We start from the raw sequence: 26,036 nt of genomic DNA on the forward strand, positions 1-26,036 counted from the left end.
ATGATTTTATCTAGGGAGAGCTATTAGGTGCTATATTGGAATTTATTTTTTCCACTTAATGTAGTAAAAACTCACATGAAATCTGAGATTGGTGGGGAATTCCAATCTTTCCTCAAAGTTTTCAAAAAAATCTGGCTAGAATGAGACAGGAAACTGACAAATCTTTTCAGAGATGCCCATCTGAACTATCATTGGTCCCTCATATCTTGGCACATAATTGGTATGAATTATGAATTCATGTCAAAGGTTATGTGAAAGCAATCATTAGTTAAGTACCATTATCAAACAGACCTAAAAAGAATGCAGTTTGGCCTGACTTCTAATTGGCCACATAGAAGTTGGTAATCATAAGTCCAGGATACTGTGAACCATGGGCAAAGCTGTTTTCTTTAAGTACCAACAACAGAACAAAAAGTTTTGAAAGGAAAAAATATACATATGAAAACAGTACTTAGTAGATTTAGATCTTGAAATGATGCCGATTGACAGTTTCAGTCAGGTCAATCTATGAAGTGATATAATGGTAAGAACTCAGTGCTCCAAATGCTGATAATACGGTAATTTTATGATTTCAACTTTTTTTCATTTTGGTTTCAAAACTATTCCTCAAATAAGATTTTACTAGGAATCCGAATACATATAATAGACTTAATTGTTCAGCCTCACTTTTGCCTTCACTCTCCTTCTTTGAGAAGCAACTACTGAGATATCTCAGCTGAAGCCTTCAGTCACTGTGGAGGATATATTGAAAACCATAGATCTACCCAAATACTCTGCTATACAAATTAAGACAGATGACCTGATTCAAAATACCTACTGAAGGAAGAGGCAAGTACTACCCCTGGACCAACCAAAGCCCACACCACTGCATCCCTGCATCCACCACCTTTGTCCCACTGCCATCACTACCATGCCCAAGAGAAATGCTGAAGGGAATACTAAAGGAGAAAATGCCAAGGCAAAAGATGAACCACAGAGAAAATCTGCAAGGTTATCTGCTAAACCTGCTCCTCTAAAGCCAGAACCCAAGCCTAAAACGGCCCCTGCAAAGGAGGGAGAAAATGTACCCAAAGGGAAAAGGGGGGAAGCCGATACTGACAAGGATGAGAATAACCCAGCAGAAAATGGAGATGCCAAAACAGACCAGGCATAGAAAGCCAGTGCCGGAGATGCCAAGGGAAGCGTGTACATTTTTGCCAACTGTGTACTTCTGGAGACTGTACAGCGTAAAATACTATTTTTTAATCAAATTTTATAAAAATGCAGATTTTGTTTTACTTTTTCTTTTTTAAGCTGTGTTGTTAGCACACAAAACACTTTATTGTTGTTTTGGGGGGAAGGGACAAATGTTACTAATAGAATGTCTCCACAGCTGGATTAATATGGGGAAAAAACACCTTTCCCCTCTAGTTTTGAGAAACTTCATCTTTGTTCCCAGGATATTGGATTCCCTGGTGTTGATGCACATTAGCCACCTTGGCACGAATTCCTTGAGGTATGGAAAAACTAAAATTTGTTTTTATGTCCTCATATCCTCTTCTCCCGCTCAGCCTTCAACATAGACTTGACTCCCTAAAATCGGATGGGGACTGACCCCAAAAATTTACCAGAATGTCAGGCATTCTGGACTTTCCAGGGATGCCCCTGAGATGAATCCCGCAAAAGAGCAGCGAGTCCTTGCTAAATGTGAAATGTCAACCCTCACTCTAAACTTTCCCTGCTCAGAGCATCACATGAAGACTTCATGGGGTTTTATTGTGGCTCTCTGATTTTGGTAGTCCATTGAAGAAGGGAGTTTGAAAGTTGTTGTATACTGTTAACGAGTGTCTGCCCATGTCTGGCCTGCAAGACCATGTCTGTTTATGAAAGGTATCTTTTATAAAGCTGGATACAGTTTGGCTTGGGAAAAAAAAAGAAAACAAAACCTACTGAAATGGAATGGTGTTTCAGTTTGCTAAAGCTGCCGGAATACAATATAGCAGAAATGGTTGGGTTTTTCAGTGGAATTTTATTAGGCCACAAAAATGTCCAAATTCAGGCATCAAGAGGAATTCACCTTCTCTGAGGAAAGGCTGCTGGCATCCAGGGCTCCTCTGTCATATGGGGAGGCACGTGGCGACATCTGCTGGTCCTTCTCTCCAAAATGTCTCTGAGCTTCTTTGGGCAATTTTCTCCTTGGCTCTGGTTTCAATGGATCTCTCTAAAATGTCTCTGCCTTTTATCCTCTCATAAAGGACTCCAAAGAAGGATTAAGACCCACCTTGAATGGGCTGGGTCCCATCTCCATGGAAACAACCTAATCAAAAGGTCCCACTCGCAACAGTTCTGCACCCACAGGGATGGTTTAAAGAACAGGCTTTTCTGCAGCACATAACAGAGTCAAACCAGACAGATGGTAAATAGGTTTCAACTCTTGTGTCAACTGATATGGATTGGTGAACTACCTAGAGAACTGTTTGGAAAACATCCTGAAATTAATTCCTGTCTCAGCAGGAAAATAAAACATCATGCTCAGTTATTGGTATCTGCCAAGGTTGCAAGAATGGGAACCTAATAAGAACACATGTCAAGTAGTTGATATCCCTGGTTCTGAGATATAGACAAGTCTGGTTTCCGAATTCAGTTTCACGTGATATCTGCTGAGTTGAATTATATTTCTGATAAATTAGGAAAACTATGCAATGGGATTAGTTAGACTTTTCCAAGTTAAAATAGAGAATGTTTAGGAAACCTTGTTAGGATATAGATTTTTATCCTATAAAAAGGATCAGGAAAGAGGGACGTACAGGAATCCATCTCAGAATTTCCTTTGAGGCAGGTGATCTGGCAAAGGAACCCTGGAGCAGGCATCTATCCGCTCTCCCTTCCCCAGGGCTCTGCCATGGTGATGACTCAGCTGCTCTCTGCCTCTTCTTTTACTGCTCCTAGCATAACAAACTAATTCTAATTATCTTTGCCTCAAGAATTCTGCTTTCTGCCTTTTTTCGGTGTGTCTCCCTGCTACATTCCTCTGTATACATCTCAATTGCGAATTCCCTGTAAAGAGTGATAAGTTAGCAAGTAAACCTCCCAAGTTACATAGAGACACTGGGCAGCCTATAAACAGTTATATATCAGGGGCTCTCCCTAGTCCAATCACCTTTGGCTGGGGTGGCAGGATCAGGCGGTATAAAGCCCATATAGAGCAGAAACCATGACTTTGGCAGGAACTTTGAGGAATCCCAGCAGGGGGCAGTATACCTGGCAGGCATGAAACATGGCTTGTTCATTACAGCCATCTTCTACACTAGAGTGTATACTGATTGGACTTGCTTGATATCAAATGGAAAACAAATTTCCTTATACTGTGCTAAAGCAGTGACTTTTAAACTGTGCTTGAAAGAGTGTCTTAAGTTCTGCCCACAGGAGAAACTTAGTAAGGTGGACTCGGAGCTCCCTATCTCCTTCAACCAAAGAATTTTCAATTTATTCAGTTTATACAGACCAAGAATATAAAGGAGATTTTTAAAATGCAAGGCCTTTATTAGTTTAGGACGGGAGATATGTGAATTTACTTTGTAGATAGGATTGTTTATGTGTTTGTTTTCCTTTATCAACATGGAACACACCCCCCCATCCTGTTCCTGCCCCCCTTTCCTCCCTTCCTTCCTTCTAATTCTGAATGGGTTTAGTTTTCTTTTTAAACCAGTGGTTCTTTTTTTTCATTCAGAGAAATGTATAGAAGATATCCCTTATTGACATTTAAAACAAACAAAAAATAATGCCTGCACCTTGTTCTAGGTTGCTAGGCTGCTGCAAACAGATACCATGAAATGTGCTGGCTTTGAAACAATGGGAATTTATTAGCTTACAGTTTTGAGACTGAAAAAAAAATATCCCAATCAAGAGATATATCAGGCAGTGCTTTCTTCCTAAAGACCAGCTGCTGGAGATCCTGGACTCTTCTGTTACTTGGACTGACACAGGGTAGTGTCTGCTGGTCTCTTCCTTCTCTTCCAGGTTTCATTGCTTTAAACTTCTTGCTTCTGTGGCTTTCTCTCTCTCCTTGTTTGAACTTCATCCTCTTATAAAAGACTCCAGTAAGAGAATTAAGACCCACTCTGGGCCATACCTTAACTGAGGTAACCTAATCAAAAGGTCCTACTTAAAATAGGTTTACACCGACAGGAATGGGTTTGCTTTAAGAACATGATTTTCTGGGGTCCATACAGTTTCAAACTAGTTGGCCACACACCTAGTTAGAAAATAGAACATTCGAACTGGTTAAAAAATTACAAGCTACCACTCCTCTCCTAAATTGGCCCCTTTCCATCCAGTCTTTCATCTCAAAGATAACTGCTGTTTAACAATTTCTTATGATTCATTAATGATACCAAAAGATATGTATGCATATTTGTGTGTTCATATGTATGTTTCAATCTCTTTCTGCTTTTTACAACTATAAAATAGGGATCACTCTATACACAACTCTTTACTTGCTTTTTAAACATATTGCCAGGCATTAAAAATCTTTCTATATATACAGATTTACATTATGTTTTATGTGCCAGAATTTGCCTTTATGGTTTGACCTTTATTTTATTCCACCAGTTCCTTACCTGATGAAATTGCTTGTTTCTATTTTTTCTGCCATTATAAATAATGCTTTAAATAATGAAGAGCTGTGTATATGACCATGCATCTAGGCGAACTCCCATCAATATATATAAAATTAGTTTCCTGTAATGGGAATTCTTGTTCAAAGAATATATGCAGTTAAAATTGTGTGGATAATACCAAATTGCCCTCCAAGCAGGTATTCAAATTTTTACTTCTGCCCGTAGGGTACAAGAGCCTTTTGTTTCTTTCAGTACCTTCACCAGTACTGTCATCCAACTTTCTTCCTTCGATTTTCTTTTTTACAAAATTTATAGGCATCTCACTGTTTGATAATTGTTTCCTTTATTATAATTATCTTTCATATATTTATTGGCCATTTATATTTTTTGTACTATAAGCTGCATGATCAGATCTTTTCCCTATTCTTCTCTTGGTTTGCTCACTTTTAATTCATCTGAATGAGCTCATTATAAACTAAGGAGATTGGTATGTCCATCTGCCAAAAGTTTCTATGGTTAAAATAAATTATTTTTTTCCCTTCATCTCAACAGATGGAATTCTTAATGTCTCCTATAAAAAGAATTCCAGCCTGATTCCATTTAAAAATTAGATGTAGGAGATGACCAAAAAAAAAAAAAAAAAAAAAAACACCCACTTTAAAGGACAATTGAACAGTAAAAAAGGCAGCATGATGTACCCAAGAGAAATTTGATGGATCAGAGTTGAGAATCATGTCTTTATAATCTGCATAAAACTTGCACATCAGAACTCCAAAAAGCTTACTCTTTCATGTAGCCGTTCAATATCTTTCTTAATCCCGAATCTTCCAAATTTTTACTAATGTTGCTGGCAAATTCTAAGTTCCTTTTTGAGCATCTCAGCCGTACTGTGAAATAGTATTAAGCAACTCTTTATGTTAAAATGATAACGACTTATACTAGAACACAGTCATGGTACAGCAGAAGAAGCATGTTGAAAAAGGCCTTTATGACCTTTATAATTGGGGACAGTAGAGTTGGATTCTAAGTGTGCTTCTGTTACTTTCTTGCCATGTAATCTTGGGTAAATCCCTTGAGTTATCTGTCCCTCGGTTTTCTCATCTATAAAATGAAATCAGTAACTTTTCTATCTATCAAATAGTGTTGTTTCAGGAATTAAAAGAACTTAGGGTAAAGCATTTTTGAAACCATATAGCATTCACAATTATTTTGTTGGAAAGTTTTATATATATATATATATATATATATATATGTAGATTGAAGTCCAGCAATATCTTATTGGTTCCTAATTGATCTCCAACTTGTGAAAGACTGTGATATCGATCACAAATATAAAATATAGAAACTTCCTATGAAATAATTATAAACAATAGCCTTAATTTCATTTTACTTCCCTCATATTTAAACAACTGACATACTTTGAGTAAATGTGCACATTTTAGCTTCTTGTTTGATCATGTTCATCATATGTCTTCAAATATAGAAATGATTAGAATTGGGATCAGCAAAAAAATTCAAGGCAGTCCTTTGCAACACTATTTCTCTGTTATGGGGAATGAAATATTTAAGGCATATGAAGTAAAGCATAAAATTTCTACTAAATAGATTCCTATATGAGAAATATTTTTAAATATGCCTATATTAATTTCCAAACATTTGGACAAAGGTTTTCTTTTTTCCTTTCAAAAAAGGAATTGATTTTAATGCCTAAAATTGCAAGGCTTATGTGGCCCCTATGTCCACATTGTCCCCCCAGAGACATTTATATCAAAACTCAGAATTGTGACCCACCTTAGAATTTTGAAATTTATTCAGAACCACTCAACCTTGTCACTGCAGAGGGTGTTATTATTTAAGTGCAAATGGCTTATTTTGTTGAAATTGCCAGAGAACAATACTGATGATCTGAGAAGCAGCCGTCATATAGAGTTCAGGAAGCATAAAAACCCTTCCTAAGAGAATTCTTTCCTTAAAAACAAAGATGAGTTGGTTTAATTGTAACAGACATGGCAAGCAGGACACACCATTAAACATGTAGGGATTCTTCAAAAATATGTTTGCTCTTTCATCTTTTTTTTACACACACATACCAGCACACACATGCACACATAACTCAGATATTTCCATTTGGTGCCTGCTTCCTGGGTAGACAACCTCAAGCATGAGAAAACAAAGGGAGTTTCTGAGCTCCTGGTAGGTTATTTTCTCAGGAGTTGTTGCTTCTTGGTCTCTCTGTTTCCTTGGATCAGATCTATCTTTCTTAACCTTTATATTACTTGATCTCATCTCATGATGGCACAGTGCTGCATGGCAGGGGTCATGTTTCATTATTTTTCCATGTGAGTATTCCTTTATTGCATCGCCATTTGTTGAACTGTTTGTTTGCTGTTTTTCCTTTCTTTGTTTACTTGTTTGTTTAGTTTTGGGGAAGCACATGGGCCAGGAATTGAACCTGGGTCCCCTGCATGGCAGACGAGAATTCTACCACTGAACTACCCTTGTACCCCTGACCAGTGGGCTTTTATATTTCGTGAATAAATATAGATTGGGATATTCCTGGATGAGTAGTCTGAGTATGGTCTTGCCTTGTGTATGACCATTTTTACCTTCCCACCTCTCAGTACCCTGGTTCTCACTTTTGGACTGCTGATTGTTTTCTCAGAAAATTCTGTGTGTTCTGGATTTTAAACCATTTCTAGCCACTATCAGTAAATGACATGAACAAGTGTCTCCAAACTCTATGATGGTTCCTTGCACACAATGTTTTGAATGGATTCAGTCCACGTTTCACTGTTATCTTAACCGTATTTACTATTGCAGTGAAGGTTAGTACAACATCCAATAAATAATCTCCTTTCCTTGAGCCTATACTGAGAAATTATGCCTCCTTTTCAGATCCACATACTTCCCTTGCTAAACTTTCTGCATTCAAAGCCAGTCTGCCATCCAGCTACCATCTTGAATAAAAGATACTTTAACATATGGAGAATTTCGAACAGACTATGTCTCCATGTACCTTTGGGACTCTGTTTCTCCACTGTTACTGGCTTTTTCTCCTTCCTGGCTCCTTTTACCTCCTTGCTTTTTAAAAAGCATTTATCACTATGTAACATTGCACTGTATTTATTTTTTGTTTGTTTATTACCTGTCTCCCTGACTAGAATGTTAAAGTTTCATGAGTTCAGAGACCTTGCTTTTTTTATACCCCTCTCTTTCCCAAAACTAGAAGAGTGCCTTGCACGTAGTAGGTGCTTACTAAATATTTGCTGAATGGATGAATGATTTGTGGAACCTTGGGCAAGTTACTGCTCATTTTGAAGTTTCCATTTTGTTGTCTGTAAAATGAGGTATTAAACTAAAATAAGTAATTTCTAAGGACCATTCACATCTTATGGCTAGGATTCATCAGCGTATATGTGGTAACCAAGGTGATTCAGGAGAATGAAGGGAAGGGGGCAGATAATCACACAGGGTGAGTAATCTGGGTACCTCTCAGAGTGGTGAGTGAAGGGCTTTCTGAGAAAGGTAGAGTAACTCAAGTGCATATCCAGGGAAAGAGAATTCCAAGCAGTGGAACTGCAAATGCAAAGGTCCTAAGAGAGGAATGTATTTGGCATGTTAAAGAAATATGGGAGGGGTTTCTTGAGGAAAGTGTAGCTGAAGTACAGTGAACAAGGGAGGGGGGCTAAAAATAAGGTCAGAGAGATAGCCAGTGGCCAGTTTGTGTTTGTGTATAGATGTGTTGTGCATGTATATCTGTCATGGGAGAGGAATGTATGTGATATGGTGTGCATGGTATGAGGATAGTGTGGTGTGAATGTGTATGTAGTATGTGCATGTGTGTGATATGAAGTGGTATGTGTGCATGTGTGGTGTGGGAGGAAAGTGTGTGTGTGCGGTATGATGTATGCAGTATGTATACACTTTGCTGTGTGTGTAGTGTATTTGTGTGTGGTATGTGTGTGTGTGCATGTATGTTTGATGTGGGAGGGGAGTAAGTGTGGTGTGGTGATGTGTGGGGGGGTATGTAGTGTGTATGGTTGACAGCATGTAGTTTCTATTCTTCTTCCAGCAAAAGCAGATCAAGACTCATCCTGCCAGGTGATTTGAAAGCCCAGCTTGAAAAGTAAAGAAACATTCCATTCTGATTATTTCTTTTGGAACAAGCTCACAGGATTGAAAGACCACCTTGCAGATGTTACTGCATACTAATAAGGAATTCTGCTTATTAAATAGTCCATATTTTCAATAATGCATTGATGTTTTCTGAGAAAGAACAATACTGATTTGCTTCTGCACTATCATCATGATGATTGAAATCAAGCATCTTACAACATTGTAAATATATAATGCAACAAAGCACAGATGCCAAAGCTACTCAGTATTACATTTTAAATAAGCAGAGTTTCAAGATTTGTTTGTTTGGGCTAAAATATGAGCTTGAAAGCCCAAGGAATCTTGACCTACATTATCTAGTCTCTTATGACCTTGGCATCTTTGATGTATCAAATAAATGTATCAAAGTCTCAGGGACAACAAAATATGTTGATGCTTTCAACTCTGTTATATGCATTAATATCTGTGCCCAAACATCCCTCCTCATTTAATCAGTAGAATGAAATGATATACTGTCTCTGTCTTAACCCACATGGAAAATACAGATTGAAATACTAAACATTCACTGCACAACTGAGATTTCATCTACCTCGGTTGACAGTGAAAAACACTTCACATATTTGATAGAAGACATAATATATTTTTCCATGGTCATGATCATGGCATTTGGAGGAAAAAAGTAAAACCTATCCAAAATACAATGGTTAAAAAGAGGTGAAGAAAGGAATCAAGTTTTGTTGGAGTACCAAGATATGTACATACTAAATATCGTGAGCAAATACAAGACAAAATCTTTCTTAGGTTAAAAGTGATATATGTCCTAAAGTGGCGTCTATCTAGGGATAATTTTAAGACATTCTTAGTACTTTCAGACAACAGATTAAACATCTGTAAGCTGTTTTGTATTTAAGAGTTTGAATTTGCCAGAGGTACTTAGGATGAAAATACATTGTATACTAATTGAATGCTTGAGCTCTGCTGTCAGAAACCTATGGCTTGAGTTCTTGTTTTGTTGTTTACTAGCAGGTGATTCTTGGCCTATCTTCCTTCTTGCTAGGTTTAGGTTTAAACTCTAAAATGGGGCTGATGATAGAATGAGGAATAAGGGTCTGTCACAAATTAAGCACTCGGTGTTAACTATTAATATTCTATTATTGTGTTGAGTGTTTAAAATATGTATAATAGCTAATAATAATAATTCCATGCAATTTTCAAAGTATTTTGCACATACATTATTTGATTTGCTGTACACAACAACTCTATCTAGTAGAGCAGAAAAGTCATGGATCTTTCAAGGAAGAGGAAACAATGCTAGAGACGATCCATGACTTTTCTAAGGCCCCACCACCACGATATCATGGAACCAGGATGAAAACTCCAAGTTTTTCAAGTCCCAGTACTCTTTCCAGTAAACAAATTGATATAATACAATATTGAGTTGATATGTGGCTCTAAAAAGAAAAAAGAGATTTCAACAGAAATGTCGTTTCCACGTAGTGGGGCAGGGTAGTGTCTGGGCATCCTGAAGGGGTCAAGATGCTGTGAGAGTTAACCCAGCCCAAATCTCAGCCTATGAACCACTTTCCAAATTTGGTGCATGAACCAACGTCCAAAGTTGGCACAAACACCAATTCTCTGAGCCAGTGGACGTTTGTCGCTATGACAGTGGAAAAGCTGCCTTTGGTCTTTGTCATAGTGGGAGCACCACATCTCAGCAGTCTGCGAGACCTCCCACAGAGTGAAAGCAGGAATGGTCTTACCATAATCCAATTATCTACATAGAAGTCAAGGTTTCACTGCTAGCATATTCAAAAGTTCATCATAAAAGTTAGCAAATGAAGCAGTTTGGACTCAAGTAACAGAAGCTCACATCAAAATGGCCAAATGAGCAAGCAGATTTATCTCACAGAATAACAAGTCCCAACCTAGTACAAGCCCAGAGTTGTTCAATTCAGTACCTTCATAACAGTACTTCTGTTAAGAATGCAAGTTATATATTCTGCTCTTCTATCTTTAGCATGTTGATTAGCTTTCCTCATGGTTACAGGATGGCTACAGCAGGTCCAGGCGTCGCATCTTCACACCCTATGATACAAAGACAAAAAAAATAGGACTTTTCCTTTGTCTCTTTTAAAGAGCTAAGAAACCTTTCTCAGGAGCCTCCCCCACCAGCATCCCTTCACGTACCACTGGTCAAAACTGCTTCTTCCTAAGCCAGTCACCAAGGAGAATGAAATTATCTCCATCGAGCTAGCGTGGTCAAAATTCAACCCCTAGGACAAGAATGGGACCAGCATTCCCTGAAGTCCATGACTTCTTGGAAAAGTGTGGATACCAGACCAAAGTCAGGGTACTGTTAAAACAGAGTGTCGCCAAAGGCTAGGCAACCAAAGATGTCTGCTGCAGAAAAATCGCAGACAAATAGTTTAGCATCAGAGGTGACTCTCTGCAGCTTCTAAATCCTCCATTCCTCATGAGGACTTCCAGGGGTCATTTGTGCTGCCTCAGTTTCATAGGCCTGAAGAGCCATGTTTGATGCTCAAAATAGCTTTGTTTTCTCACTTTTGTCCAGGTGTCCTCCACAGAGGAAAGCCCATAATCAAGGAAGACAATATGCCCTTTGTTTCACAAATCTATTCATCATTCATTTAGATCCTCCTACCCCATCTACAGATTTTGCTGATGCTAACTAGAGAATCTCTGACAATTGTCTATTATTAGAAGGACCACAGTTTTGATCATTTGTCAGCCCTAAGAGTCTTTCCCTTATCCATGGGATTTTTACAAAATTAGGACCTTCAATCCTCTTTTTCTCTCCAACCCCCTGCCATTTCACAGTCCTAATACCTTCAGATTTATAGCATTCTGTCAGGAGGTGTTGTTTCTGAGACTCTTTCCCAATGAAACTCAGTGGAAGATTCCATTAAAATAACAATCCCTTTGGCTATTCTCACTCTTGTCTTAAACTGGTTGAAACAACATTCTAGCTTTATTTTCCAGTTTAGACATCACTCAGTTGTTTTCATAATTGTTTATTTTGTATCTAGCTTTCCAACACTATAGCCTAATGGAGGATATATTACCAGAACTATTTTCCCCTCTCCCCTTTTATGTTTAAATTCAGAAGACACATTGACACTCTGTTAAGAGCTCAATCCCACTCTTCTCACTTCTCTCTACCTCTGTCAGATTCCCTGAGAAATAGCACAATAGGCACTCACACTTTCTGCTGTCTGTTATTATTTCCTTATTCTGCCTCTCTGCTAAATGACTGTGGACAACTGTCTCTATGTAGGCTGGCTTACACAATAGGAAATGGCCTATGTTTAGGTGCAAATATAATTCAGGATAATTTTTTCAGATTGGGGATTCAAAAGTTTATTCTGAGGGTAAATGGGTGGTTCAGTGGTAGAAATCTCATTTGCGATGCCAGAGACCCAGGTTCAATTGCCCGTCCATGCTCCCGAAAAAAAAAACAAAAAGGTTGTGAACAAAATTCCCTCTGATCTACACATCACATATCTGCTTCTCTCTGTGTACATATGTATAGATATAGAAATATACACATGTAGGGAGACACATTAAAAATGAAAAAAAAAAAGGTTGTTAACATTTAAGATTCCTCGAGAGAATGAGGAGTGGGAATGGGGTGTCACAATAATTCCATAGAGAGAATTTAGACTTCAGTATATGGGCTTGTTTTTCTCAATAGCTTTTGTGCTTTTTTTTTCTGATTATAAAAATAATATGACAATATGCCAGTTGTGGATACCAGGTAACTCATTGTGCCAGATTCCTTGATATGATCTATTCATTTCCCTTAGGCCACTGGCCCAATTTGCTTTTATAGTTCAAATGAAGCCAGTGTGTGGTTTTATGAATATTTTACTAACCACAATCATCCAACTAAAAAGGATATTAGGACAACTTGCAACCAAAGCTCATATTTAAAACAATGAAAAAATAGTTTCCTGAGACTAATACACTCCTGAATCATGAAAAGCTTCATTTAGCAATGATGGAGTTAGTTTTACCTTCCACGAAATAATCTGTGAACTAAAAGATTTTATTTTAATTAAAAAATAGTGTTTCTGGCCTCACATTGGGGATCCATGAATGTGATGAGCACTGTGAATACTGAAGAAAAATTTTTAACATATTTAGAATGATGATTCAGCATTTAAAAATTTTAAATCTTTACTAATTGTCTTTTTCTGTGTGAAAGTAGCACTTTATCAAGATTGGCCATGAAATGGTTATCTATCTGTTACATTTTTATTTCTTTTGAATTATACATATTTTATAGTGTAATATGAGCTTTTCTGACAAACTACATTGTGGAAATCCCCATTTCCTTGAGTTCCACAAAATGGAGAATATTTGTATTCTCTTATGTGCATTTAAGGCATTTTTGTTAGATATATGAAAAATAGATGTATTCTCTGATGTATTTGGTTGATATATAGTAATCTGACGTATTTTCATGTTCATTGCTATTTTGAGTTCCATTATAGATTCATGAATCTGGGCACTAGGTGTGCTCTGAAAATAATAGCACAGAAAAATAATAATAATAATAATAATACATGTTCATTGTAGAGAACTTAGGAGGGAAAAAACGTGTATCCTTTATATAAGGACAGGCAGTAGTTAGAAGAGATGTGGAGGAATTTATATTGAAGGCAAACATACTAATAAATAAGACTTACATATTATAATTGCACAGTTCCTGTAACATGGATAAAGCAGAGATACAGGTTGCCAGTGCTTATGCTGGCTGCTTGTAATGAGTTGGTACTTATTATTAACACCTAAAACATCTTTATGATATTTTCTTAAAGAAATATGAATCAGGTTAAATCATCAAATGTTCAACAACAAATATATATTAATTTTCTGTTAAGTCCCAGGCATTGTTCTAGTCAAGGAGTATGGTAGAGAGCAGAACAAAATCTCATGGAGCTTAGGTTCCTGCAGCAAAGACAGACAAAGAAATAAATATATAAGGTCCTCTTGAACAGAAGCCTGAAGGAAGTGAAGAACTTACACACATGGATATCTGGGAAGAACATTGCAAGCAGAGAGTACAGCAGGTGCAAAGGTGGTGTGCTGAAGGGACAAAGTAGGCCAGCATGATTGGACTTGGGTAAGCCAGGCACTAGGTGGTAAGGAGATGAGGTCAGAGAGGAAAAAAAGAGACCATCATGTAGGGCCTTATAGAAGATGGAAAGGGCTTCTAATTTCACTTTGAATAAGATGGAAAGTTTTGGAGAATTTGTCCAGATATGACCAGACTTGATTTTTTTAAAACGTAAATAGTAACAAAATAATAATTACAAATGAATAATATAACCACAATGAAGGGGGTGCAGAAAAAAAGAACTTAAGTAACTTTGGAAAATAATATTTTTACTATATATTGTAAGACTAAAAATGGAAAGAACTCTACAGATATATTTTAGTCTAATTGGTACATTTGTTTTCCTGCAGAGGTGTGGGTTAGTAATTCTGAAACTACTTGATGTGCTTTATAGGATTGTGCAAATAAGTAAGAATACTGTGAGTGAGAGCAGATGTCTTAACCATGAAGAAAGAAGTTGCAAATAAAGTAAGGGGGAACAGTAGGACAAACTCTGTGGTAGGTTGGAGTGGAATCACAGGTATTCATGTGAATCATGGTTTTAGATAGATTAGATAGACAGACAGATAGATAGGTAGATGGTTGATGATAGGTAGATGACAGATAAGATAGGTAATAGATGGATAGATAGTTAGAATGACAGATATAGATAGATGATAAATAAATAGGTGATAGGCATATGGATAGATAGATAGGTAGAGATGTCTATATGTGTGTGTGTGTGTGCGCGCGCGCACGCGTGCACTGAGATGGCCTAGAAGCAATGCCACCCAGAACAATGAGCACACCTAGTGCCCAGATCTTAGTTTCTAAATATCATTCTCTAATAAAAGGAGGCAGGGCTGGCTCCTTAAATAAATGGCTGATTCCAGGGATGGAGCAGGGAAAAGGCAAGATGAACCTGGAATATCTTGTGGTACCAGAAAATGAGGGAGTGGTAAAATTTTAAAAATATATATATATGATGGGCACATGTCAAAAGAATAGAGGACTTGGCCAGAGCTGCACCCTTCCTGAGAGTTTTGACAAGGCCTTTGGTGGGGAAAGGCTCAGGTGGTTTGGGTTTTATTTTTTAAAATAGAACAGATATTTTATATTAAAAAAAAAAAGAATAAAGGATCTAATTTGAAGGAGCTCCCAAGGACCAAATCCAGGACAAATTGAGCAAGAAAATAAATAATACCAATAATGGCTTATAACCCATAGAATAAAATAAATATTCATGAGTCCATAATAATAAAAACATTACAGAACAAATTATTCGATTCTTCCTCATAGTAGAATTCTAACTGATAAATGTAGAGGTGTAGAGAAAATTACGGAAATAGAAAATCCTCTTTGGCAAACACCGGTGAAATAACTATTACACCCTAGCCATGTTAATGGATGCTAAAATTGTAAGTAAAACTATGGCACAAAACAAGACGTTTTTATAGTCTAACTACAAGGGGGAAAATCATAACTTTACAATGGAGAAACCTGGTAGATACTACCTTAACCAAATGACTGGAGACAGCATCACCAATAAAAAGATATGATGATATCTTGTGCCTTCTAATATGATGCACTGAAAACAGCATAATATCATTTTTGTGGTCTTCTTGCCAAAAAACGTACAACCTCTGTATAATCAGAGGAAACATCAAACTAAAGGGTTCTTCAAAAGTATCAAGATCATAGAAGATAAAGATTGAGGAATTGTTCCAGATAAGAAGAGACTTTGGAGGCATGAAAACTATGTGAATGGGGATCCTGTATTTAATTTTTGAACAGAAAGAGAATATTAGTGGCACAAATGAAGAAATTTGAATAATGTCTGCAGAATAACTAACAGTATTCTCTCAGTGTTATCTTCTAAAGTAGCATTAGGCTGCTAGCTAGTGAAACTTATTGAGGAAATGTTTATTACATAGAAGACTATAATCAAATGTATTTGCTCTAGGAAAGGAAGAAAATGCTGCAAATTTAGAAACTCAGAATTTAAAAATTCAAATTTTAACTGAATTGCACACATATAAAATTATGCAAACTGTGCCAATGTTATTTCAGTTTATAAATTCAGTATTACTCAAGCTCCATTCATCTCAAATATGGTAACTTGATAAAGTTACCCAATTCACATTTAAAAATGAGTACAAGGAACTATGAATTGCTAGACTTATCCAAAAAAAGGAAGAGGAAAAGAATGAACTCCCCACACATGCACTTTGTACCTATGGACTGACTTTAGAGAAAGATTTTTCCAGCTATTTTTAAATATTCTGTTTTATTCTTTCCTCTGAATTATGAAGCACATAATGTGTATGTCTCTGAACAAAGAGGAAAAAGAGCTATATTCTTTGTTTCCTTTGTCCTATTTCCTTTTCTATGAATTAGCCTTTTCATTCAGGTACATAACTGTGAGAAGACTAAACGTGCACTGCTCCAGGCTAGGGCATGAACTTTCTAGCCAGTCTAATAATCTGTATCTTTTTGTACTGATAATTCCTTCAATATGTTTCAACCTGTGTTTGTTTAATGAGTGGGATCTACTCTCCTATAGGCTGGTATCTCTGTGGCATTTAACATATTATGCCAGTTCTCCATGGGTCTTTTGCATTTCTGTACATCTTGTGAGACATTAGCTGCCCCTTTCCCCAGACTATTTGACCTAGAATATTTGTGTCTTCTACCAGCAACCATGAAACAGTTCAAGTTTAGTTGTTAACATGCAAACTGGATGAAATCTCAGGCCCTTCGTAGTTCCTGACAGATATTTTAGCATATTGACCACAAGTGTTAATTTCAGGCAAATGATTTTAGGACTGGTGTTCATCCCATAACTGCATTACGTGACTTGCTTATGAACATCATAAAAATTCTAATTTAAAACAGTGCTAGCACTTGCAGGGAGTTTTTCAGTTTTTATTGTTTTTAAATGTTTTATCCTAGAGTTCAGTGTCTCCTTCAGTAGGAGCAGAATCCACTTGTGTTTCAGCTGCTGTGTGGAGTTGCTTTCAAAAACCTGAGCTAGCTGGTATCGTATTTCTGATTTATGCTAATTCTAATCTAGGGCTCTTATAGATTGGTTTCCCAGGCAAGTGTCTGCTAATTCACTTTCTAATGCAGTTCTGCTACCCCCATAAATGTAATGTGTGTGTGTGCCTCCTGTTTTCAAGCAGGAGATTCTAGCAACTCTAGGGTCCCAAACCACCTACATTTCCTTAGAACTCTGTCTCTGGAGTCATGTGAAGATTTAAGACCAAACTATATAATATGGGACAGAGTGTGTGTGTGTGTGTGTGTGTGTGTGTGTGTGTGTGTGTGTGTGTCTCTGGAGTCATGTGAAGATTTAAGACCAAACTATATAATATGGGACAGAGTGTGTGTGTGTGTGTGTGTGTGTGTGTGTGTGTGTGGTTTGAATCTCCTCTCCCAACAATAAGCTTTCCTGCTCTGATCAGCAGACTTTTACAATTCTGGAAAATTGTATTTATAACATTCTTATCTGGATCCATTTTAGACATGGCTTTGAAACTTCCAAAATAAGTATTTTTTTTTGTTTTGATTTGTTTTCAGAGGAACACGTGCAGTAGGAGCAGAAAGACTGAGGAGTCAGGAAAGGGGGTGCCAGATGGTATGGATCGTATATGAGGTTGAAGAGATGGATGATTCTGACGTGCTTTCTGTTAGGAACAGATGTGTTGCCAGGTTGCAACGGCTCAGGAAGCTGAGATGGGTACTTGCCGTGAATCTTATCTTTTCTGTTAGAAATTTATTGGGTAGGAAGAGGATTTGGCACCTTGTATCTGTTGGCCTGTAACCAAAGTAAAATGTTCCATGAGCAGAAAGGGACTACCTTATTTTATCTAATCTAAGATTTTCTCAATTGTAAGATGCTCCTTTATTTTATTATTTACTAAGGGAAAAAATCCTGCCAATTAATGTAAGACACATCATATAGTGTAAGACACATCCCAATTTCAGAGATGCTAATATGTGAAAAACAGTCTGTCTTGGAATTGATGAACTATCGCATGTAAATCAGAGATTAGGCAGACTTTTCTGCCTAAGCCATTTCACTATATTTTATTTTCTGAGTTATTTGAGTCTGCAATCCTGAATAAATGATAGTAGTTGCCAATCATTGTCTATAATATGTGTCTATTGCTTTCACATGTATTATCTCCAGTCCTTTCAACTAGACTGCAAGGAAAGGAGTCTGTACCCATTTGACAAGAGCAGGAGATTGGCGCTCCTGGACGTTAGGTAATGAATGAAGCTCAAGCAGCTCAGCAGTGTGACCTGATTTCTGAACCCAGCCTGTTTTCCCTGCAGTTACCTCAAGGAATTGTTCTCTCTGAAAAAAATTGCCTGAGTTGAGAGTGGTTTTGAGAACTACACCAAATCTAAATATTTGTGGATTGTTGTAGAAACAAGAGCCCACCATCACACAGCTGTCACGTAATCATTGTGAGACTCACTGCCTCTCTTTCAGCTCCAGTTAAAAGTGAAAGGGAGGAGGTGTGGGGGTGGTTCTTCTCCTCCACAGAAATCATTATAGACATAATGGGGCTAATGCTTTGTGAAACTACGAAGTGCAGCGTCATTGTTTACCTTCCATCAAGTCTTTATTCAGAGGCGGGAGAAAACCCTTTCAGAACTCTCTGCCTTGATTAAGTCTTTGGCCTCTTCAGTGCCTGAAATGTTAAGGGTTTAGAATTCTTAAAGCATATGCATAAAGTATTTCTAGTACATTATTTAAAATGCGCATTTTTTTAAAACTGTAATTCAAAGAGGTCTTCACCGTAGCCAAAAACAGGATTCTAACTGATGGCAAAAATATAAAGCTTTGGGGTAATGTGTTATCACTATTTATTACTGTATCCAAAGAAGAGGCCCTGACAATGTTGACTGCTGCTGGGTTACCATGGCAGTAGTCACTCAAACAGGACTGGTATGTTTAAAGCCTGCTTAACCCTTTCTCTCACTCATCAGTGCAAAAACTGATGGAAAGATTTTCACTTTGCACAACATTATTGGATGAAGCAAATATGTCTCTTTGTGATGATGCCTGTACCTTGCTCCCTTGGTCACTTGGGCATTACCTGTCCTGGAAACCTTGCTCTGGCCATATTGACCCAAGTATGTTTCCTGAGTGAACCACAGTCTCTTGGGTCTTCTTCTGCCTAGAACACCTTTCAGCGTCTCTCTTGGCCCCAACTCCTACCCACATTCTACTCCGTGTAGACAACGCCTCCTCCAGGAAGCCTTCCACCTCCCTTCCTCCATCTAGTACAGGTTTAGGTTAGCTTCACATTCTAAGTGCTCCTGTAAGACTGTATTTTCCTCTACCTAGCACATATCACTTTGATTGTAGTTGTTTGGGACAGCCTTGGCGAAGAGCAGCTGGTGCTGGTCTACCTGGGGTTGAATCTCCCCTTCATTACTTACCAGCCATGCTCTGGGGCAAGTCACTCAGCCTCTCCAGCCTCAGTTCTCCTCTATGAGAAAACAGAATAATTATACCTACTTCACAAAATTATTGTGGAGATTTGTAAACTAATCCAAGTAAAATGCCTAGCACTAGTGAGTGCTCAATAAATGTGATAGTGAAAACTTGTTTCTTCATAGAGTCTAAGCTCCATGAGAGAAGGGACCATACACTGTCTTTGAAAATTCAGGACCTAACAAGTTTATGGCACGGAGAGGGCATTCCCTAAGAATCTAATGCAATATGGTCAAGGAATGGGTTTCTCTACCTAAATGAATTTTCCATATAACTGAAGCTTACTCACTAACACACACACACACACACACACACACGCAGAAAATCCCTTCTTTTTTTCTGATTTTTCACATCCATTGGTGAAAACTTGAAAATCGGAATTATGAAGAAAAAAACAAAAAACAATGTTCCTACCACCTATAAGTAATATGTTGATGTATATCCTTTCAATCACCCCTTTGTATGCACGTTTACCTTTATATTATATTGAAATATGCTAATTTAAGTTTAAAAAATATTTAACTTTCATTGGACAATTAAGCTCTTTCCAGTTTTCCCTGGTATGTGTTGCTGCTGCAGTGAAAATCCTTGCATCATACACTTTGTAAGCATTTTGCATTGTTTTTCCTAAACTTTTTTTCTTGAACTGCTCATATACCTTTTAATAGTTTGTAATAATTTCTACTATGCCCTTCCTGCACTGGATTTCATCTTAAGTAAACATCTTTGCTGATTTGGTCAGTGAAAAATGGTATCTCATTTCTCCCCTCCCTCTGTAAACTGATGATACAGCTCATCCTTTAAACCTTTCTGATGACTCAGTGTCCATTCTGAGCATCGTGTACTGTATCATCCTTCTGTACCAAGTCGCTGTTCTCAAGGGCTAATGAGGTATGTGGAGCTCTTTGTCCCGACACTGAATGGCCTCACGTGACTAGCTGGGCTTTCTCATGCATCTGTCCATTGATTTTAGTTTCTTCCCACAGTGTCAACCTCCATATGTGATTTCTTGCTGGTTCTACCAGACTTCACGTCTTCTAATTGCATGTTGCTGTCTGTGTTTAATGAGCATTTATTTTATACCTGCAATATGCAACATATTTGGAAGGAAAGAGAAATATAGATATTCATAAGAAATAGTAAATACCTACCCTGAAAAGGGAGACAGAGATGTAAACAATTATACAAAGGAGGCATTAGAGAGAGAGAAGTGCTTTGATAGGTTTGTGGAGAAAAGTGAACAGCCTTAATGTTCCAAATTAAGCTAGTATTTCTAGACCCATGATTGCTTTAAAATCCTACCCCAGGAAATTAGTCTTTTATGGACTCCTTCCAACCTGTTGGCATAGAAACCAGATAAACAAAATTATTTAAATCCTGTGTTAAATGAGATTAAATAAGCTTTGATTCAGGGCTCAAGGGAGGTTTTCCATGATAAGGAATATAGAGTTCCTGGCACTGACTACAACTGGCTGTTCACAAGTCATTCAAATTCCTTTCTTCCGTCTCAGCTATGTTTCTTAGAGTAGAGATTTGGTGCTAGGGGTATCCAGTTAAATGCTTCTGAGTAACAGTGAGAAAGGCCTACATTAATAATAGGCTTCCTTGTACTGGAACAATCAGAGCTTCTTTCCCTCCCTGGTCTCTTTGAGAAAGATTCTTATATGCTGATGATCCAACCAGCTGAAATGTAAAATACAGTACTTAATAGCTTAGATGTTTTATTTATGTGGAGCCAAAATACACATTTTGAAAATTCCATTTACATGTATTAATTGAGTACCTGCTGTGTACCAGGCATTAAGTGTGTAGATCTGGCTTTGCAAGTTTTCTAACTGTATTGTTTTGTTAAATGTCCATCCATATCTGCTGGCACCTTCTAAATGTGATCTTTAATAAGATGACTTTTCTTCCTGTTGGACCTTCAGCATACAATACAAAAAATCAACCTCAGGGAAATATCTGACTTAATGAGACCTTTATTCCATTTCCCTATAGTGTATTATCCCCGTATGGTACTTGTGATTCCAAAGATAAAACTACTTTACAACTAATAATGAATGAATGAATGATAGGCAATATTACTAGAATTGCTTTTCATTTTTATCAGTTTTATGAAGGTTTTCACAATTTCACATAACTTTCCCAAAGAGCGTGTGTGCAGAAGAAAAAACATTCTGAGAACTAATTTGGCATATATTCTTTTAACAACTCCACAGAGAATATATAGCATTTATTGCTCATTTTTTCAGTAATTTTTCTACAGTGAAGGAATTCATGAGGTTAAGAGTTCCCTCCTATGTTTACTTATAGGCTTTTATGATTTCTTGGTTCTGCTAACACCACCTAAAGTTGATAGGCAAAAGTTGATTATTTGAGTTATGCACCCTGTGCTGGTTTGGAGCTGTTATGTACCCCAAAAAAGTTTTATTCTTTTTCAATATTGTAAAAAAGTCTATTCTGATTCAATATTGTAGGGTGGGGACTTTTCATTAGATCATTTCGTGGAGGTGTGACACATCCAACTGTCGGTGTAAACCTTTTGATTAGATTACGTCCGTAGAGATGTGATGGGCCTAATTGTGGGTGTGACCTAATTAGATAGAGATGAGACTGCTTACTCGATGGGGATCATGATTAGTTTACTGGAGTCCTTAAAAGAGCCGATGCAGGGAAACATTTAAGAGAAAGCTTAGATGCAGACATTCAGAGATGGAGAGGAAAACACCAGAAGGACTTACAGGATCTGCAAGAGCCATTTGAAATCAGAAACATGAGAGAAGCCCAGCAGATGTTGGCATGTGCCTTTCCATGAGATGTGAAACTAAGAGGTAAGACCCAGAATTTTGCCCCAGAGCAGCTAAGTCGGGTGCTTAGAGAGGAAACCACTAAAATCAGAAGCTGGAAACAACAGAACCAGGAACAAGGACTAACAGATGCCAGCCATGTGCCTTCCCATGTGACAGACATTAGCCTTTTTTCAGAAACAAGGTATCTGTTCTAGTTTGCTAGCTGCTGGAATGCAATATACCAGAAACAGTGTTGTGGGGCGCACCGAAAGAGAGACCACACAATTCAAAACTGCAAGCCAATTTGGAGTCTTTATTGGCCGGCCGGCGACTGCCTCATAAACCTCCAAGAAAGAGGATTTAGAGAGCAGCCCCCAGAGGTTTTCGAGGTGTGCTTATAAAGGCTAAAATCATGCTGTGGGTGTTTTTTTGCAGTTGCCAGCAAGCAAGCGGATCATAGAAGCAGAAGAATGCCGTTAGCCGTTGCCAAAACATAGCCCATTCCCCCAGTTTCTTAGCATTGGTTATTGTTTAATTCTCGGGGGCATTCCACCCCAATGGTGTGGGGACTTTCCCTGCTTGGGCCTCACTGATTGCTCCTGCTTGGGCTTGATTAATTGCTCCTGGCCCTCCACAATGGAACGGCTTTTAAAAGGGGAATTTAATGAGTTGCAAGTTTACAGTTCTAAGGCCGAGAAAATGTCCCAATTACAACAAGTCTATAGAAATGTCCAGTCACAGGCATCCAGGGAAAGATACCTAGATTCAAGAAGGCTGATGAAGTTGAGAGTTTCTCTCTCAAGTGAGAAGGCACATGGTGAACACAGTCAGGGCTTCTCTATCGGCTGGAAGGGCCCATGGCGAACATGGCGTCGTCATCTGCTAGCTTTCTCTCCTGGCTTCTGGTTTCATGAAGCTCCCTGGGAGGTGTTTTCCTTCTTCATCTCCAAAGGTTGCTGGCTCATGGACTTTCTGCATCTCATGGCTACATTGTTCTGCTCTCTCTGAATCTCTTATTCTCCAAAATATTTCTTCTTTTATAGACTCCAATAAACCAATCAAGACCCACCCAAATGGGTGGAGACATGTCGTCCCCTAATCCAGTTTAACAACCATTCTTGACTAAATCACATCATCCAGGGAGATGATCTCATTACAGTTTCAAACATACAGTATTGAATAGAGATTATTCTACCTTTATGAAATGGGATTTATATTAAAACATGGCTTTTCTTAGGGGGCATACTTCCTTTCAAACCAGCACAGTATCTTTTTCTGGATGTCTTAGTTTGGACATTTATAAGGCCTTAAACTGTAAACTTGTAACTTAATACATCCTTTTCTAAAAGCCTATCCATTTTTGGTATATTGCATTCCAGCAGTTTTAGCAAACTAAAACATACCCCAAACACCTTGATTCTCCATTTAATAAAGTTGTTCCAGATGGCTGACTTGAGTTATCCTTTGGAGTTGGTTATGTACAAATAATGTCTTCATGAGCTACTGAGGCCTAATGTGTGAATTAAATTCAAAAGTTCAATGTGTAGTATTGACTTGACTTTGTATTAGTAAAAGAAATCCTAATTTGGTAACAGAATAATCATATGGCCACAGCTATACATACAAAGATCATTATTAAAACATAATTTCTCTTACATTACATCCAGTCAAAAACTTGAACCAAACCAATTAATAGATGGGTGCAAAGAAACTTTGAGCTCACCTTGGAAATATGTCAATAGTGACAATCTATGACTTAAGTATATTACAATGGCAGCTGTCCAAGTATGACAGAGGCTGATTTATAATACATTCCAGTAGAAGATTTAGATATAATGTTCCACTCGTCTACTTCCTGCCTTAAAATTAACAAATCAAAGAGGAAAGTCTTTTTGTAAACAAGGAACTAATCAAGATGAGCTGTGGTCAAAAATATCTCCCGACTTCCGGAGAAGATGGCGGCTTAGTAAGACGCGGGTCTTAGTTCCTCCTCCAGAAAAGCAACTAAAGAAACAGAAACAATACGAAACAGCTCCCGGAGTCACGACAGAGACCAAAAAGACAGCGTACCCCATTCTGGAACAGCTGAACGGGCAGGGAGAATCTGCTGTGGTGAGCTACCCGAGGGGCGCGTGTTTTCCCGGCCCGGGCGGCTGGCGACTGGGGTCCCCTCCACGCACGTGGCTCCCCGGTCTGACTGGGAACGTTGGATAGCGGGGCCCTCCCGTCACGCTTGGCGTTTCGGGCCAGCTGGGCAATTAGGACCGGCACTCCCCCAAGCCAGGGCGGCCGGCGACACCCCCCGCCCTCCACGTGCGGTTTTCCGGGCCGACTGCCGTGCAGACAGACGAGCGCCATGAGCGCCACCTACTGGGCAGGAAAAGAAAAACAGAACCCAGAGATTTCACAGAAAAAGCTTTCAACCAGCTGGGTCCCACACCCAGGGAAATCTGATCAAATGCCCAGACACCAGCAGAAAATAATGGATGACGCTCGGAAAATTGAAGATATGGCCCAGTCAAAGGAACAAACCAATAGTTCAAATGAGATACAGGAGCTGAGACAACTAATGCTGAATATACGAACAGAAATGGAAAAATTCTTCAAAAACCAAATCAATAAATTGAGGGAGGATATGAAGAAGACATGGGCTGAACAAAAAGAAGAAATAGAAAATCTGAAAAAACAAATCACAGAACGTATGGGAGTGAAAGACAAAGAAGAAAAAATGGAACAAACAATGGATACCTACAATGGTAGATCTAAAGAGACAGAAGCTACAATTAGTGAACTGGAGGATGGAACATCTGAATTCCAAAAAGAAACAGAAACTATAGGGAAAAGAATGGAAAAACTTGAGCAGGGGATCAGGGAACTGAATGACAATATGAAGCGCACAAATATACGTGTTGTGGGTGTCCCAGAAGGAGAAGAGAAGGGAAAAGGAGGAGAAAAACTAATGGAAGAAATTATCACTGAAAATTTCCCAACTCTTATGAAAGACCTAAATTTACAGATCCAAGAAGTGCAGCACACCCCAAAGAGAATAGACCCAAATAGGCGTTCTCCAAGACACTTACTAGTTAGAATGTCAGAGGTCAAAGAGAAAGAGAGGATCTTGAAAGCAGCAAGAGAAAAACAATCTGTCACATACAAGGGAAACCCAATAAGACTATGTGTAGATTTCTCAGCAGAAACCATGGAAGCTAGAAGACAGTGTGATGATATATTTAAATTACTAAAAGAGAAAAACTGCCAACCAAGACTCCTATATCCAGCAAAATTGTCCTTCAAAAATGAAGGAGAAATTAAAACATTTATAGACAAAAAGTCACTGAGAGAATTTGTGACCAAGAGACCAGCTCTGCAAGAAATACTAAAGGGAGCATTAGAGTCAGATACGAAAAGACAGAAGAGAGAGGTATAGAGTAAAGTGTAGAAAGAAGGAAAATCAGATATGATATATATAATACAAAAGCCAAAATGGTAGAGGAAAATATTATCCAAACAGTAATAATACTAAAAGTTAATGGACTGAATTTCCCAATCAAAAGACATAGAATGGCAGAATGGATTACGACCCAGCAATACCACTGCTAGGTATCTACTTAAGGGACTTAAGGGCAAAGACACAGACGGGCATTTGCACACCAGTGTTTATAGCAGCATTATCTACAATTGCAAAGAGATGGAAACAGCCAAAATGTTCATCAACAGACGAGTGGCTAAACAAACTGTGGCATATACCTACGATGGAATATTATGCAGCTTTAAGACAGACTAAACTTATGAAGCATGTAATAACATGGATGGACCTAGAGAACATTATGCTGAGTGAGTCTAGCCCAAAACTAAAGGACAAATACTGTAAGGTCCCACTGATGTGAACCGACATTTGAGAATCA

General features: G+C 38.1%; 1 protein-coding gene and 1 pseudogene across 3 annotated transcripts in view; both read left to right on the top strand.

Annotated features, from left to right (window-relative positions):
• PCED1B (PC-esterase domain containing 1B) overlaps positions 1-26,036 on the top strand; it is a 141,125-nt gene that overhangs the window by 55,876 nt on the left and 59,213 nt on the right. The window lies entirely within an intron of this gene.
• Positions 901-4,455, top strand: LOC143691726 (non-histone chromosomal protein HMG-17 pseudogene; annotated as a pseudogene).

Source organism: Tamandua tetradactyla, chromosome 7 (assembly GCF_023851605.1).
Source record: "Tamandua tetradactyla isolate mTamTet1 chromosome 7, mTamTet1.pri, whole genome shotgun sequence".
NCBI lineage: Eukaryota > Metazoa > Chordata > Mammalia > Pilosa > Myrmecophagidae > Tamandua > Tamandua tetradactyla.